Raw genomic sequence first — 16,024 nt, 5'->3', positions numbered from 1 at the left:
CTCTTCCTCCTCTGGGATACCAATTATGCGTATATTATTTTTTTTTAGTGTATCACTTAGTTCTCTAATTTCCCCTCATACTCCTGGATTTTTTTATCTCTCTTTCTTTCAGCTTCCTCTTTCTCCATAACTTTATCTTCTAGTTCACCTATTCTCTCCTCTGCCTCTTCAAGCCGAGCCATCGTGGATTCCATTTTGTTTTGCAATTCGTTTAAAGCGTTTTTCAACTCCTCGTGACTGTTCCTTAGTCCCTCGATCTTTGTGGCAAGAGATTCTCTGCTGTCCTGTATACTGTTTTCAAGCCCAGCGATTAATTTTATGACTATTATTCTAAATTCACTTTCTGTTATATTATTTAAATCCTTTTTGATCAGTTCATTAGCTGTTGTTATTTCCTGGAGATTCTTCTGAGGGGAATTCTTCCGTTTGGTCATTTTGGAGAGTCCCTTGCGTGGTGAGGACCTGCAGTGCACTTCCCCTGTGCTGTGGTGTATAACTGGAGTTAGTGGGCGGGGCCGCAGTCCGACCCGATGTCTGCCCCCAGCCCACTGCTGGGGCCACAGTCAGACTGGTGTGTGCCTTCTCTTCCCCTCTCCTAGGGGCGGGATTCACTGTGGGGTGGCGTGTCCCGTCTGGGCTACTTGCACACTGCCAGGCTTGTGTTGCTGGGGATCTGGCGTATTAGCTGGGGTGGGTAGGCAAGGTGCACGGGGGGTGGAGGGGCAGGCTTAGCTCGCTTCTCCTTAGGTGATCCACTTCAGGAGGAGCCCTGTGGCAGCGGGAGGGAGTCAGATCCGCAGAAGCACAGAGTTGGGTGTTTGCGCGGAGCTAGCAAGTTCCCTGGCAGGAACTGGTTCCCTTTGGGATTTTGGCTGGGGGATGGGCGGGGGAGATGGCGCTGGCGAGCGCCTTTGTTCCCCACCAAACTGAGCTCTGCCGTCAGGGGGCTCAGCAGCTCTCCCTCCCTTTGTCCTCCAGCCTTCCCGCTTTCCGAGCAGAGCTGTTAACTTATGACCTCCCAGACGCTAAGTCGCGCTTGTTGTCGGAACACAGTCTGTCCGGCCCCTCCGCTTTTGCCAGCCAGACTCGGGGGCTCTGCTTGGCCGGCGAGCCGCCCCTCCGCCCCGGCTCCCTCCCGCCAGTCCGTGGAGCGTGCACCGCCTCGCCGCCCTTCCTACCCTCTTCCGTGGGCCTCTAGTCTGCGCTTGACTCCGGAGACTCCCTTCTGCTAATCCTCTGGCGGTTTTCTGGGTTCTTTAGGCAGGTGTAGGTGGAATCTAAGTGATCGGCAGGATGCGCTGTGAGCCCCGCGTCCTCCTACGCCGCCATCTTCCGGAACCCCCCTCATTTTTCTTCCTCAATATTTCTCCGAGTATTTGGGTTCTTTTGTGGTTCCATGTAAATTTTAGGATTGTTTGTTCTTATTGTGTGAAAAATGCTGTTGGTATTTTGATAGGGATAGCATTAAATGTGTATATTGCTTTGGGTAGTATAGACATTTTAACAATATTCGTTCTTTCAATCTGTGAACATGAAATGTCTTTCCATTTGTTTGTGTCTTATTCAGTTTCTTTCATCAGTGTTTTATAGTTTTCTGAGTACAGGTCTCTTTAAGTTTTCTTCTAGGTATTTTATTATTTTTGATGTGGTTGTAAATGGGATTGTTTTCTTAATTTCTCTCTCTGGTGCTTACAATATTAGTATATATAAGTGTAACATATTTATGTACATTTATTTTGTATCCTGTGACTTCACTGAATTCATTTATTAGTTTAGCAGTTTCTGGGTGGAATCTTTCAAGTTTCCTATATATATTATCATGTTGTCTGCAAATAGTGAAACTTCTACTTCTTCCTTACAAATTTGGATGGCTTTTATTCCTTTCTCTTTTCGGATTGCTGTGTCTAGGACTTCCAGTACTATGTTGAATCAGAGAGTGTGAGTGGACATCCTTGTCTTGTTCCTGATGTTAGGGGAAAAGCTCTGTTTTTCCTCATCAAGTATGAGGTTAGCTGTGGGTTTTTCATATATGGCTTTTATTATGTTGAGGTATGTACCCTCTATACCTACCTTGTTGATGGGTTTTATTGTGAATATATGTTGTACTTTGTCAAATGCTTTTTCTGCATTTTTTGAACAGATCATATAGTTCTTATCCTTTTGCTTATTGATGTGATGTATCATATTGATTGATTTATGAATACTGAACCACTCTTGAATCCTAGGAATAAATCCCTCTTGATTGTGTGAGATGTCTTTAAAATATGTTGTTGAATCAGGTTTGCTAGTATTTTGTTGAGGATTTTTGCCTCTATGTTCGTTAGAGATACTGGCCTGTGGTTCTCTTTTTTTTGTGGTGTCTATATCACATTTTGGTATCAGGGTCATGCTGGCCTCATAGAATGAATTTGGAAATTTTTCTTCCTCTTCTGTTTTTTTGAATGGTTTGAGAAGAATAGGTTTTAACTCTTCTTTAAATGTCTGGTAGAATTTGCCTCTGAGGCCATCAGGTTCTGGACTTTTGCTTTTGGGGAGTTTTTTGATTACTAATTCAATCTTTTAATGTTTGTTTATTTTTGAGAGAGAGGGAGAGAGAGCATGAGCGAGTGCAGGGGAAGGGCAGAGAGAAGGGGACATAGGATCCAAAGCAGGGTCCGTGCTGACAGCAGAGAGCCTGATCCGGGTTCGAACCCACAAACCATGAAATCATGACCTGAGCTGAAGTTGGATGCTTAACCGACTGGCCACCCATGCATCCTACTAACTCAATTTTATTGTTGGTAATGAGTCTGTTCAAATTTTCCATTTCTTCCTGCTTCAGTTTTGGTAGGTTGTATGTTTCTAGGAATTTATCCATTTCTTCCAGGGTATCCCAATCTGTTGGCATATGATTTTTTGTGATATTCTCTTACAATCCTTTGTATTTCTGTGATATTGGTTGTTATTTCTCCTCTTACATTTCTGATTTTATTCGAGTCCTGTCTCTTTCTTTTTTTGTTTTCATGAGTCTTGCTAGAAGTTTATCAATTTTGTTGATCTTTTTGAAGAACCAGTTCCTGCTTTCATTGATCTGTTCTATTGTTTTTTTAGTATCTATTTTATTTATTTATTTATTTATTTATTTATTTATTTATTTATAAATTTAAAAAAATGTTTGAGAGAGAGAAAAGCCAGTAAGAAACTGGCTTTCACATGATGGTAACCAGGAACTCATCTTTAATATTAAATTCTAGGGACGCCTGAGTGACTCAGTCAGTTAGGCGTTTGACTTCAGCCCTGTGTTCGGCTCTGTGCTGACAGCTCAGAGTCTGGAGCCTGCCTCAGATTCTTTGTCTCCCTCTCTCTGTGCCCCTTCCCTGCTTGCACTCTATCTCTCTCTCTGAAAAATAAATAAACATTTAAAAAAATTTAATATTAAATTCTAGGACTGCTTTAAAGATTTGAGAGTCCCCTTAATGGGGCCTTGTTGGTTCACTTTTGTGCCAAGTCATGGAGATCATATTTCTTTAGCCAAATATTGGGACTCATGATTCTGATAATGAGATACAAAAATTGGGATTGAGATCATTTCAGCAAATCTAGGGTATACAATATAGTATGTGGTAGCCTATAAGGATAGGCCTAAGATGCCTGGCAAAGAAAACCAGCGCATCTACTGGCTGAATTGTTCCTAAAGAGAAACCCCTATGGGAATGGGTTGATGCTGGGTTTTCTGCAAGTTTTCAGAACAGCTTCAGCGAGAAATCAGAAGGTTCTGGTTCAGTTAGGATCTTGATTAAATGGAATTGATTATAATATCCATGGGATGTCCACAGCTTCCAGTGTACTTTCTGAAACCCATGACCAGTATGAACTTTGTTTTTCATCCTGTTTGCTAAAACCTTTTAAGCAAACTAAATGAATCTTTCTTTTGATTGTGTTTCTAACTGAATTACCATCTGCTATTTGGAAATCATAATTAGTTTTGAAATTTACATTTAAATATAAATTGTGCACTATCACACTGATTGGTCTGAGTCTAGGATAAGGAGTACAGAATTATTCTTATAGTTTGGTCTTATTATTCACTCCAATGCTTCATCTATTACATGGAATCCCAAATGTATCTTAAAAACCCTGATTGGTGTATAGAGGCTTCAAGTGCTTATTATTCTTTCCTTAGCTTCTCATATTTTCAGCATCTCATTCATTTAAGACACAGTTTTAATTTCCATGGCCACTGTGGCTTTTCTGGGCTCTCTTAAAGGAAAACTGCCAAGGTTGAGAGGTTCAAATTTGACTTTTCTTTGTAAGTGCATTTATACATTGCCAGGATCTTCCTGCTTTTTAACATACTTTTGATTTTAATGGTTGATGCACTGCCAGTTGACTCAAGGACCAAGCAATTACAATAATGTCAGCCCTCAAATCTGATTGTATAAATCCAGAACAGTATGCTGCTTTTCTTTGTACTTAAGGAATGTAACAAGAACAGTGCCCAGGAATCAATTTAAGAACAATAGGCTGTTGAGTTAAAGCATCATTGTCATTAAGAGGTATTTTTACAATGCTTGGCATTTTTCAGTAGATGCAATGATTAGATCTAGGTTCTCAGCCCATTCCTACCATGACTTATTAGTTGATGTTGGACAAGTCACTCTAATTCCTCTGAGCTTCCTCATTTGTAAAATGAATGTTGGACTGGATATTACTTTTCCAGATTATTTCAGATTCTTAAAATTTATGATTAATAAAATTATTCTGCTGAATACTTTTCAAGTTATTCTCACCTTTACGAATGAAAACGGAGCCACAGTGGTATTAGAACTCAGGGTTATATAATAAGGCTTTTATGAAACGGATTTGAATTCCTAACTTTTTTAATTCCTAATTTTTGATCCACACATATACTACTTTATAGGTTTTAAAACTTGAGTAATATAAAGACAACTTTTAGAGGAAAAAGTATTTTAGATTTATGATACTGACTTAAATAATTGTGAAGTATGTAAAAGTTTAAGAATATAAAATTAGGCATAGATTTCTTATGTTTGTAGCTTCTACAAAATTGAAGGGAATCAATAAATTAAGCATAAACAAGCAAAAATTTTAATTTAATACATTGGATGATGTTGTTTGCTGAAACCAAATCATCTGTTGAAAGTTGTGTTTGATACTGTCTGTTATGGGGTAAGTTTGTTTTAATTTGGCATATCTAATTAATAGTGCCCAGTCATGACTCAACTATTTAACCAATTTCTTTTATTCATTTGTACAGCAAACTGAGATATTATTTGGTCTCAAGTAAGTGCAAGCATATCATTTACTTACTTAATCTACCTTTCTCTTTTTCTCTTTAGCTTTTTAAAAAAAATGTTTTTAATCTTTATTTTTGAGAGAGAGACAGAGATAGAGACAGAGTGTGAGCAGGGGAAGGGCAGAGAGAGAGGGAGACACAAGAATCCAAAGCAGGCTCCAGGCTCTGAGCTGTGAGCAGAGCCCGACACTGGGCTCGAACCCACAAACTGTGAGATGATGACCTGAGCCAAAGTCAGATGCTCAACTGACTGAGCCACCCAGGAGCCTCTCTTTAGCTTTTAACAATAGAAACAGGACACCTTAGTGCCAGTGTGAACATGACACAAACATGTGTAATGGACTTATGTGGCAGAAATTAGTTATGAGTTGATTTGTTCATTAGTAATTCATGTGTCAGATACTTATATGTTTCAGACCCTGTTTTAGGCACTGGGGGTAAATAGGGAATAAAAAAGAAAAAAAAAAGCTCAGCCCTCAGAGACCTTATATTCTACTAGGAGTATCAATATAGATTTGAAATATTAATTTTAGATTATTGTAAATCAGACATAAACATATTGCTGTAAGGAACTTGTTGACTTTTGGGAATAAGTCTATGGTGCACATTTCTAAGAGGTCAGTGGATCCATATTTGAGAAAAATTGCTTTCTTTAGTTTCTTCCTTTCACATTATGAACTTCTGTGATACATTTGAAAATAGAAAAGCTTATCCAGTTCTCAACTTTTAATAAAATTTTAATTTGAAAGAAGTTGCAACCTGGACCATACTGCCCAGTGAGCTAAGTTAAGGCAGTGTGGCAACATGGAAAGAGCATTTGTTCAGGGATCAGAAGACTGGAATCTTGCCTTGTTCTGATATTAGCAGATTGTTGTGACATTGAGGAAGGCATTTAATCCCTCTGAACCTCAGTTTCCTCCTCTTTAAAATTGCAAGGGCACCCTCGTCATTCCATTCTTTCCTTTTTTGGGAACTATAACCCTTTGAGAACCAGATAATTACTATGAAGCATATCCATACTAAATGGCTTATTCACACAGAATTTTGCTTCTAAGTTCAGAGGATTTATAAACTCCACTATTAATATGTTGTAAATAATTTCATTCTTTTAGTTACTGCTTTCTCCTATCTTAACAATATATTGTGGAAATCTTTCCATGTAAAAAAAATAATCTTCTTCAACCTAATTTTAATGGATGTATCATACTATATTTGAGCAGTGGCTTAATCCTGGACATCATGGGAGATGCCTGTGTCTGTTGCCTAGTATCAATTCTCCCTCTTAGTAGTAATTGTATTCTGCATTTCTTTGGTAAACTCCCACTATGTAATTTTTAGCCATATGTTATGGGTGAGATTACTCTAGCAAAGCCATATGATCAGGTTCAGGGTGGACATGTAGCCATGTTAGAGCTAGTATGATTTAAGAAGACATTTGTCAGAACTTCTGGGAATAAGATTTTCATACTCTGTTTGGTGTATTCAAATAATAACCATTAAGTGGGCCAGTTAGAAGATGAAACTGACCTTCAGAAAAAAAAATGCGGCAGAATCAAAGGATGAGTGTTGGTGACATTAATGAAACCTGAAGATAGCCCTAAAATCTTCTTCTCTTGGAGATTTTTCAGTTATAAGAGCCAACAAATAACGTTTCTTTCTGTTTAAACCCTTTTAAGTTGAGTTCTTGGTCATTTGCAACCTAAAACATGTTACAATACGGGCATTTAGATTATTTTCAAAATATTGGCTCTTATAAATAATGCTATAATAAATATGCTCACATTGTTAACTATTTGAAATATTTTTATTTCTTTAGTGTTAATTCCTAAAAGCAGAAGTCATACTAATTTTTCAGCATGATTGTCTGGTTCTGTTTTCTGAATCATGTATGGTAGAACTGATTCAATTAAAAATTGATGTAGATTGAATGGTTTATTGCCTTGAATCAATGACAGTGTAACATTTTTTTCTTTACAACCCGGGAACCAATCCATGATTATGCACTACACCTTATCGTTATAATTCTATAGTTTCCTGTAATAGTTCCTTAATCCTTCTTTTTCTTTCATGTTATTATTTTTGGAACATACCTGCTGATTTTGTTTTTAAGTTTATTTATTTATTTTGAGAGAGTGAGAGCACGTGCACATGCGAACAGGGAAGGGACAGAGAGAGAGGGAGAGAGAGAATTCCAGGCTGGGCTTGATCCCACAACCATGAGATCATGACCTGAGCCAAAATCAAGATTCAGATGCTTAACCTAACTGAGCCACTCAGGCACCCCTACCTGCCAGTTGTTTTACAGACTCTCAGTTGGGTTTGACTGTTGTTTCCTCATAAGTAAATCTAGATTATGAATTTTTGATAGGAAAATTATATAAGCGACATTGTGTCCACCTTAGTGCATCATATCAGGAGGTACCTGATGTCAGTTGTCCTATTATTGGTAATATTAACCATTTTTACCTTTGAAATTAGTAACTGATATGCGTTTCTCTGATATTGTGTATCTTTTTATCCTTAAAGTCTCTCTCAATAGTTATAACATCCTTTTCTGATTCTTGCCTGAAATTATTATTTTTATGATGATTGTAAAATGGAATTTCCTAACTCTGCCATTCTTTTTACATTTATTAACTGATATTCTGCAGTTAGAGCTTTTCCTTTTTTCCTATTCATTTGTTCATTCACTTATACTATCAGTATGTACTCTTTCATTCTTATTTTCTTAAGTGGGTTATCATTGTTTATCATTTTTTTAAAATAAACTTTTTATTTTGGAATAATTTAAGTATACAGAAAAATAGAAAAGTCAGTATAGGGAGAGTTCCTATATACCCCTCTCACAGTTTCCCCTCATGTTAACATCTTATGTGAACATGATATATTTATCAAAATTAAAAAAACTTAACTTTGGAATATGCTATTAGCTAGATTAGAGACTTTATTTGCCTTTCATGAGTTTTTTCAATAGTATTCTTTTTCTGTTCCAGAATTCATCCTGGAATACCACAGTTCATTTAGCCTATATGTTTCCTTAGTTTCCTTGGATCTGTGATAGTTTCTCAGTCTTTCATTGTTTTCATAACCTCGACAGTTTTGAAGATTACTGGTCAGGTACTTTGTAGATGTGAGATGTACCTCACTTTGGGTATGTTTAATATTTTCTCATTATTAGACTGGGGTTATGGGTTTTGGGGAAGAATACCACAGGGACAGGGATATTCTTCTCATTGCATTATATTAGGTGGTACATGATATTAACTTGCCTTATCACTGATGATTTTAACTTTGATCACTTGGTTAAGATAGTATCTGCCAGATATCTCTGTTTTCCCCTTTCTTTATTTTTTGGAAGCTAGACACTATTCTTTTGAAGGTATCCCACACTCAGAGGGATTTATTTTTTTATTTTTTATTTTTTAATGTTTATTTATTTATTTTAAGAGAGCACGAGCATGAGCAGGAAAGAAGCAGAGAGAGAGGGAGAGAGGGAATCCCAAGCAGGGTCAGTGCTGTCATTCCGGAGCCTGAGGTGGGGTTTGATCTCCCGAGATCATGAGATTATGACCTGAGCCAAAATCAAGAGTTAGACATTTAACTGACTGAGCCACCCAGGCACCCCACTCAAAGGAATTTAAATTAAGTTCTACTTCTTAAAGTGGGGGATATCTACATATATTGTTTAGAGTTCATGTGTAATGAAAATTTGTTCCTTTGCTCCCATATATTTATTTATTAAATCATTTATATCAGTATTAACTCATGCCTACTTATTTTATACTTTGGGTTATAATTCAATACTATGTTATTAATTTTGAAGTTCAAATTATTCCTGTTTCAGCCATTTATACTTCTTTCAGTTTGGCTTCTGAGTCTTTTTTTACATGTTCCTTTCTGGCTCAGCAGTTTCTTACTTTCAGGGCATCACAAAAACAACTCAACACTGCAAAAACAAACAATCCAATTAAAAAATGGTTAGAGGACCTGAATAGACATTTTTCCAAAGAACACATACAGATAGCCAACAGATGCATGAAAAGATGCCCAAACTCTATTCATCATCAGAGAAATGCAAATAAAAACCACAATGAGCTGTCACATCACACTTGTTAGAATGGCTAAACTCAAAAACACAAGAAACAAGTGTTGGTGAGCATGTAGAGAAAAGGAACTCTCATTCACTGTTGGTGGGAATATAAATTGGTGCAGCCACTTGGAAAACAGTAAGGAGGTTCCTCAAAAAATTAAAGACAGAAATACCATATGATCCAGTATACATATAATTACATAATTGGGTATTTAGCTAGGGAAAACAACAACACTAACTAAAAAAGATATATGCACTCCTATGTTTATTGCAGCATTATTTATAATAGCCAAGACATGGAAGCAACCTAAGTATCCATTAGTAGATGAATAGAAAAGAAAAATGTGGTGTTGGGGTGCCTGGGTGGCTCAGTTGGTTAAGCGTCCGACTTCGGCCCAGGTCGTGATCTCACAGTTCGTGAGTTTAAGCCCCACGTCGGGCTCTGTGCTGACGGTTTGGAGCCTGGAGCCTGCTTCGGATTCTGTGTCTCCCTCTTTCTCTACCCCTTCCCTGCTCGTGTTCTGTCTGTCTGTCTGTCTCTCTCTCTCTCTTTCAAAAATAAACATTAAAAAAAATTTTAAAAAAGGAAAAATGTGGTGTACACACACACACACACACACACACACACACATACACACACACCATGGAATATTAAACAGCCATAAAAAAGGATGAGGTTGAGACCTAGAGGGTATTATGCTGAGTGGAATAAGTCAGACTAAGAAGGACAAATACCATATGATTCCATTCATAAATTAAATCTAAAAAATGAATAAAAACAGAAAACAGACTTAATAAATACAGAGAATAAACTGATGCTTGCCAAAGGGGAGGGGAGTGGGAGGTTGGGCAAAATGGGTGAAGGGGAGTGGGAGACAGGCCTCCAGTTATGGAATAGGTAAGTCACGGGAATAAAAAGCAGACTATAAGGAATATAGTCAATGATACTGTAATAGTAATGTAATGGGGCAGATGGTAGTTATACTTGTGGTGAACATAGTGTAATGTATAAACTTGTCAAATCACTAAGTTGTATACCTGAAACTAATGTAACATTGTGTGTCAACTATACTCAAATAAAAATGGTCCAGACTAATTTTGTAATTTCCCTCTCTAGCCCTTAGAATCAGCTATTTCTCCAGATATTATTTTTTATTTAAAAAATTTCCAAGATTTTCCTGTGAGAACATTTTTTAAGCAGGCTTCTTGGTTATTTTAACATGTCCCATCAATTTTTCAGCAATTTTAACTTTATTGCACAATGAGATAGATGTTCCAGTCTCATCTTATTTTTTGCCTCTGCTGAGGAATCTGCCATTTCTCTAAAGAGTTCTGGTTCATTTCATATGGGAATGATATTTAGAAACCAAGATCTAGGCAGTGGTATGTTAATTGCTATTAGGGACTTACCACTTTTAGGATCTCTGCAGATGGATCTAGGTTGATGGCAGCTAGGTTGATGGCTCATCTAAGCGTTATCTCATTCCATATTTATATTGTTCTTTTCCAACAGTGAGAACTATGGTTCCCAATAACTTCAATATTTACTCACTTGGTCACTTCTATAATACATAAAATATAGTCTCAGAATTATTATCTTCATATCACTATGATGAAAACTACTAAATAGAGTTCGAGATTGTTGATCTTTTTATCTTAATCCTTAAGTATACAGTCTATGTATTGTATTAGTCAGAGTTTTCTAGAGAAACAGGTTCATATATATTATGAAGAATTATTTGATGCAGTAATGGAAGCTGAATAGTTCTATGGTCTGTCATATACAAGCTGGAGACCCAGGAAAGCCAGTGGTGTAATTTAGTTCAAGTCTGAGGGACCAAGAACCAGGGGAGCCAGTGGTGTAAATCCCAGTCTAAAGGCCAGAGAAGCTGAGATATACCAGCTAAACAATGATGCAGGAAAAAAGGGGATAATTCCTTTTCCTTTGCCTTTTGTTCTATTCAGGCCATCAAGAGTTTGAATGATGAGAAGGGCAATCTACTTTACTGAGTCCATGGACTCAAATGCTAATCTCATCTAGAAATACTCTTACAGACATGCCCAGAAACAGTGTTTAGTCTGAGCACCTCCTTGTCAGTCAAGTTGACATATAAAATTAACCATCACAATTGTGTTCTAAAACAGGGGTCAACAAACTTTTTCTGTAGAGGGCCAGATAATAATCATTTTAGGCATTGTGGGCCATATAATCTCTGCCACAACTACTAAACTCTGCCACTGTGGTGGGAATTCAGCCATAAAAAATAAGTAGCAAAAGGACATGGCTGTATTCCAAAAAAACTTTATGTGTGAAAAGCAGGCAGTGATCTAGATTTGGCCAGTGATCTAGATTAGTTACTTCATTCTGAAGTTACTTGGATTATTTTTTTTTTTTCTTTTTCAATACATTTTGTCTTTAGATTGAGGACATATAGTCCCAGTTCTTTGGTTTCTTTCTTTTTGCTTTTTGAGGTTATATTATTTATTTCAAATGGAATTAGATTGTTATTTCTCTTTACAGTCAATTTTAGAGTTTTGTTCCTTAGTTCTTGTTGATTTAATTTTATTTATGATTAGTAGACATTTTTATATCCTTCAGAATTTATTTTATACACTGGGAAAACCACTTTTTTTTAGGTGGAATAACTTTCGGTTTTCTGATTTACAAAAATGAATACAAGTGTAGCCAGAGAAGTTAAGGAGATTGCCCTGACACTGTGCTAGGTGCTTTACATGCATAATCTTATTTAATGATCATCATAGTATTACCACATTTCATTGATTCTAAGATTCCATAGATTATAAAATGTGCTCTTTTTCATTTCATGTTAAAATGCTAGAATGATGAAAGACAATAGTAAGTAGGTACTATTATTTCTCTTATTTTAAAGATGAATAAATTGAATCAGAATGGTTATTTGCCTAAGAGTGTATAGCTGGTAAGTGGCAGTTTCAGGAAACAAACCCAGATCTTTCCCCGCTAGATGTTTTTTTATTGCCTTTCTCTCCCTTTTCCCTTTTTTTCCTTTCTTAAAAAAAAAAAAAAAAAAACAACCAAACAGTTAAAAAAATTTTTTTTTAATGTTGATTTTTGAGAGAGTGAGACAGAGTGTGAGCAGGGGAGGGCCAGAGAGAGGGAGACACAGAATTGGAAGCAAGCTCCAGGCTCTGAGGTGTCAGCACAGAGCCTGACTCAGGGCTTGAACCACGAACTGTGAGAACATGACCTGAGCCGAAGCCAGATGCCCAACCAACTGAGCCACCCAGGCGCCCCCAAAAACCAAACAGTTTAAATATTTGTTACTTTGGCTTACCATCTTTGTCCCAATTTGGCTTATCTGATTGCCCTGATTACTCATCAAACTGCCTTTTTTCTATCATCTCAGTTTATTGGAAACCCCCCTTTTCAGGAATATTTACCTCAAATACTAGAAGCATGTGAAGGTTTTCCCATCATCATGACATGCTTGGAATGTACCACTCATATATTTTATTATTCATTTTCTGTAATATTAAAATTAATTTTTGATAATTCTTATAGATCATTTTGTTTAACCAAAAAAGCCCTTTTATGTGTTGTCCACATCAACATAATTTATTTTAACTTACAAGTTTCTAGGGAGACAAAATTGGCCTGGATGGTTTGGGACAGTATTATGTATACGTTTTGAGATGATAAAGGGATGATATGCTTGCAGGATAAATATAGGAAGATTAATTGTCTATAATTGAATCACATCATGAATAGACCTGTATATTGTCACATATTGAAATACCAATACTAATAGTATTACTACTACTAAAAATAATAATATGAAATAACAAAGAAATAATAAAGATTTATTGAATGTTTCCTATATTAAGGCACATTTCAAGTGTTTTATGTGTATTAATACATTTAAGCTAATTTTATTCTGAAATTCTGTAAGTAAGTACAATTATTATTCCCATTTTACAAATGAGATAAATGAGTCACATAGAAGACCAGTAAATTACCTAGGGTCACACACCTATTAAGAGGCAGAGCTAGAGTAAGTAAGATACTCAAGTACTGGTTTAAGTATTTGAAATTACTTCAGTTCAGTGAGGATATATAGTACACTGAAGATATATATAGTTTCATATAGAGAAATAAAGTTACAAAATAAATTTATTTCCAGGATATTATTTATTCTAAAACCTACCTGCTGAGTAAGCAATGGCTATGAGTGCTTCCTGGGGCTGGGGTCAGGCTCTGAAGTTGTATGAGAGAGGCTTGAATATGGTTATTGAATTTCAGAACATGGAGCCAAGGGAGCTCTGAGGAGCAAAGTTCAGGGTGTAGTCTTCAACATCTATTCCTCCTCTTGGTCACCTTATTTTCATTTGACTATCTACTCTTTGACCCAACCCATGTATTTGTGGGAATTTGACTTCACTCCTATCTCTAGGGAAGGGGCTGCATATGCAGCAACATTATTCTGTCACCTGGTCAAGATTTAGGTTCAGAAGTGACACGGGCTGATTTGAGCCAAAGGTACTGGAAAAAATATTTTCTAGTAACATCTGAGAAAGAATCTTTATCTTTCTCATCTTCTGGGCTGTTTTGTTCAGATAAGAAGCCTGGAAGTACTGCAGCCATATTGTTACGAGTGAGGTTGGCCTTAGAATTAAAGTTGATATCATGCAAGAGAAAACGAAGAAAGAGCAAGAGTAGACTTAAATGTTCTCACCACACCAACACCCAAAAACAAATGGTAACTATATGAGGAGACTGATGGGTGAATTAGCTTGAGTGTGGTAATCGTTTCACAATATATACATATATACAATTATATATAATTATATATACAATTAATACAATTAACTATATACAATTTTTATTTGTCAATTATACCTCAGTGAAGTTGGAAATAAAAGTGTGGGGACATCTTTTAACCACTGAATCAACTGACTCAGAATCCTGACCCACCACCAGACTTCAACTAGTCAATAAACACCTTGTTTCATGAAAGTTAATTTGAGTTGGATTTTACATCACTTGTAATGTAATGTGTAGCATTTGAAACAAGCAGTAAGGAAAGAACTTAGGCTAGGAAGATAGGTCAAAAGGTGTATCAGTTTGAAAGAATTGATCTGAGAAGTAGAGACTAGGAACATGGCATGGGATGGGAACTAGAGACATTAAAATAAAGTCAGGAGAGTTTAGAATGTTGGATAGGAAGGAGTAGAGCTGGGAGAAATTATCTGAATTGAGGGGCTGTTTTTGAAGGTGAGAGGAAAAAACTAAGGACACCAAACTGGATCAGAGCTTCGGGATCCTTGCATTGCACATAGACTCCGAACTGAAGAAGGGGTCAAGAAAAGTACATTAAATCATCAACTAGAGCTTTAACAACCAGATTTCTCTTCAGATGAATGCAGACCACAGAAAGTGAAGGCGGACTTTTTTTTTTTTTTTTATGATTTTTATTTTCAAGTAATCTCCATACCCAACGTGGGTCTCAAACTCACAACCCTGAGATCAAGGGTCACGTGCTTGACTGACTGAACCACCCAGGTGCCCCAAGGCTGACTTGTTTTTAAAGTGTATTAAGACTTCTACTCCCTCCCATAAGAAGGAACTGCTACAGGAATTGCCTTTGCATCATAAATAACTAGAAAATCAAAGAAAATATATGGAACAACTATTTAAAGATACTGGAAAAAAGATAGTGCAGGACCATAAACCCTTAGAGAAGATAAATGAGGTAAGGTTTAAGATTATACCAATTTTCATCCTGGAGGTAGTTTCCAAGTCACAGTACAGGGAGGGGTATCCAAAGCTGACTCTGGTGATCTTATTGTATTGAAGTGATAGATCAGTTTAAGAAAGTCTAGGCAGCTAGAATTTGTGGGAAGAGTGTTGGAGAGGAGGGAACTTCACTGAGAGAGAGCTCCAGAGGTCTGCAGAGATATCTCCTCAAGTCTTTGGCTGAGTACTAATCTGTACATGCATGAGAGGAAACTCACTGAGGCCAGGGAGAGAAGAATAAAAAAGCAATAGGCCAAATGCTTTCTGGAGTTCACAAAAGGCTGAGAATACTTCATGTTCTTACCAGTTTGAATGGAGAAGACTCTCAATACACATGGCATTGGGTAGAGTTCTCAGGAGTGTCATAACTTAGTATTGAGACTAAACGAGTCCTAGAATAAAGGTTTCTTTGAATCATCCATAATGGGATGCCAAGTTGTTGAGATATGGAAGTTGGTCACACTAATCACCCCTTTATTCTTGGTTTCTAAATATTTTTACTCTGGTTGATCTTTGTATGTCTGAAAACTTACCATTTGGCTGCCCAAATTTTGATCCTGTTTATGGTCTTTTGAACTTGGTCTCTTGAATGTTTAACTTTAGTTTTATTTAATATAGGATTCTTTTCTGGTTCTTTTTATACTATACTGTCTTAACCCTGACCCTTTAGTCCATTCCAGCTTCCAGGATCTTGGCCAATGTCTTTGTAAAATCAGCTACATCACCAACACAGAGATTTAGAGACGACACTCTTTTTTGTTTGTCATCAGTGTTCTCATAAGATTTTTTTTCTTAATTTTTTAAAGATTTTTGGGGCACCTGGGTGGCGCAGTCGGTTAAGCGTCCGACTTCAGCCAGGTCATGA

At 36.8% G+C, this 16,024-nt stretch overlaps 2 long non-coding RNA genes across 6 annotated transcripts in view; one reads left to right on the top strand and one right to left on the bottom strand.

Annotated features, from left to right (window-relative positions):
* Positions 1-16,024, top strand: part of LOC144617434 (uncharacterized) — a 728,263-nt gene that overhangs the window by 37,898 nt on the left and 674,341 nt on the right. The window lies entirely within an intron of this gene.
* Positions 1-16,024, bottom strand: part of LOC132683419 (uncharacterized) — a 40,062-nt gene that overhangs the window by 17,431 nt on the left and 6,607 nt on the right. The window contains exon 2 of the long non-coding RNA XR_014135229.1: positions 10,797-10,948. This is a non-coding gene — a long non-coding RNA (uncharacterized LOC132683419). The remainder of the gene's footprint in view (positions 1-10,796; positions 10,949-16,024) is intronic.

The sequence above is a fragment of the Panthera onca genome, chromosome C2, assembly GCF_046562875.1.
Source record: "Panthera onca isolate mPanOnc1 chromosome C2, mPanOnc1 haplotype 2, whole genome shotgun sequence".
NCBI classification, from domain to species: domain Eukaryota; kingdom Metazoa; phylum Chordata; class Mammalia; order Carnivora; family Felidae; genus Panthera; species Panthera onca.
The sequence above is the reverse complement of the archived record's forward strand: the minus strand, read 5'-3'. Positions and strand labels throughout refer to the sequence as shown.